The following is a 2,180-nucleotide window of genomic DNA, read 5'->3' as shown; positions in this document are numbered from 1 at the left end:
TCATATTATTGTTGGAGTAATCAGACTCCATTTTCTACATAAGAAAACTCTGCAGTCTAAATGGGAAACAGTGCACTTGCCCAACATCTCTGCTCCAAGGGTGGCAGAGGCCGGGGCGGGGGGCGGGGAGAGGCCATTGAATGTGAATGACAAAGCATATGTAAAAGCCAATCTACCATGATAGCAGCCATTTCGCCTTCTTCCTTAGTTGGAGGTCAAGTGAGTCTATCAAGGTCTTGTCCCAGTGCCTAGAGGCTGTGCAGGCCTGGATGGGAAGGAATTCTATCAAGACTGAGTGGCTTTGGGTTTTAGGGCCACCTGGTTCTGGGGATATTCCATCTTTGACACTGGATGGGGTTGCAGTTCCCCCATGAAGGGTGGTGCATAATCTGGGGATCTTTCTGGTGTCACACCTCCTGCTTGATGAGCAGAGGGCAACTAAGGCCAGGAAGGCCTTTGCACAGCTTCATCTGGTGCATCAGTTGGGCTCTTTCCTGGATAGTGAGGCTCTTCAGTCACTCATGCCCTGGTCAGCTCACAACTCAACTATTGCAACACGCTCTACATGGGGCTGATAATTTAGAAGCTTCAAGTGGTCCAGAATGTAGTGGTGCGGGCAGTTATGGGCATGCCCTAGGATGCCTGTGTGACACCTCTGCTCCACAAGCTGCATTGATTGCCAGTTTGTTTCCAGGTGCAATTCAAGGTGTTGGTTATGACCTATAAGACCCTACCTGGCATAGGTAAAGGTAAAGGTTTCCCTTGACGTAAAGTCCAGTCGTGTCCGACTCTAGGGGGCGGTGCTCATCTCCGTTTCAAAGCCTTGGAGCCGGCGTTGTCCATAGGACACTTCCGGGTCATGTGGCCAGCATGACTCACGGAACGCCGTTACCTTCCCGCCGAAGCGGTACCAATTAATCTACTCACATTTGCATGTTTTCGAACTGCTTGGTGTGCAGAAGCTGGGACGAGCAACGGGAGCTCACCCCGCCGCGCGGTTTCGAACCGCCGACCTTCCGATCGACAGCTCAGCGGTTTAACCCGCAGCGCCACCGCGTCCCTTCTACCTGGCATAGGACCTGGTTATTTGAGGGACCACCTATCTCCCTTAGTGTCTGCCTGGCTGATTCGAGCTGACAGGGTTGGCGCACTCCAGATTCCTTCAATTAAACAGTGTCATCTAGCAGGACCCAGGAAGTGCTTCTTCTCTGTTGCAGGGCCTGCCCTGTGGAATGAGGTTCCCTCTGAGATCCAGACAGCCCTCACTCTGCTGGTGTTTTGAAGGGCTTTGAAGAACTGGCAGTTCTCCCACACCTTGGGCTAGGGTGATTGGTGATCCTTTGTTGGATGTTGGTGGGATGTTTTGGGGTTTGCCCAGTTCATCAGCTTGCTCTTCTTGTTCTTTGTCTGAATCTGATTTTGTTATCTGTTATTTCAGTTATATTGATTTTGTATGTTTTGGTGTATTATGAGGCATCAAATGGAATATAAATAAATAAATGTTTTTTTTAATGTATAGTATTCATGGTCATTCTGATAGTTTCCAAGCCATTGGTATATAACAACAACAATAACAACAACACTAAAAATATATTTACAGAAAACCATTCTTTCCTGGAGCAAAATATGCAAAATAAACAGATCAAATCCAAAAAGCAGCTGCTATGTGATTTGTGTTTCATTGGGAGCAGCATACCTCCAATTAGATGAACTCACCATTTTTTCCTAAAAAGATGCAGCATCCCTGCTGCTAGGTTTACAACTGAGAAAGCATGATGTTCAAAGAAAAGGGGGAAGGGGGGAAGAAGAAAAACGCAAGCTCAGGCAACCGTTTTGTCAAGTTACCAGCTGGGACAAAAACAGTTTGGATAACATGATGGAACAGCTACTACAGTATCTAAGTGAAATTGAAAGCCCAAGGCAGCCCAAGATCTAGCAGTAATGATAAGTAGCTTTATTCCTATTTTGTAGTGTGATCCAATGGAATATTTTGCAACTAATTAATCATCCAGATGTGAAATATAAGAAATGTATTTGCACTAGATCACCAGTTTTTATGACAAGAGACAACAAATTTAACTGCAGCCTCGATTGCTTGATTTGCTCCTTCTTTTCCCTCCCAGCTCTTGAACAGGAGAGGTGACTTGCCATAGCCAACCTGATTTGTTTATAAAATAGCA

At 46.1% G+C, this 2,180-nt stretch overlaps 1 long non-coding RNA gene across 1 annotated transcript; it reads left to right on the top strand.

The window, feature by feature from the left end:
- Positions 1-284: 284 nt before the first annotated feature.
- On the top strand, positions 285-1,501 carry LOC134492455 (uncharacterized). The gene is made up of 2 exons (XR_010067441.1): positions 285-743; positions 1,077-1,501. It is a non-coding gene; the product is annotated as an uncharacterized LOC134492455 (long non-coding RNA).
- Positions 1,502-2,180: the final 679 nt, after the last annotated feature.

The sequence above is a fragment of the Candoia aspera genome, chromosome 2 (assembly GCF_035149785.1).
Source record: "Candoia aspera isolate rCanAsp1 chromosome 2, rCanAsp1.hap2, whole genome shotgun sequence".
Classification (NCBI taxonomy): domain Eukaryota; kingdom Metazoa; phylum Chordata; class Lepidosauria; order Squamata; family Boidae; genus Candoia; species Candoia aspera.
Note: the sequence above shows the minus strand (reverse complement) of the source record. Positions and strands in the feature narration are given on the sequence as shown.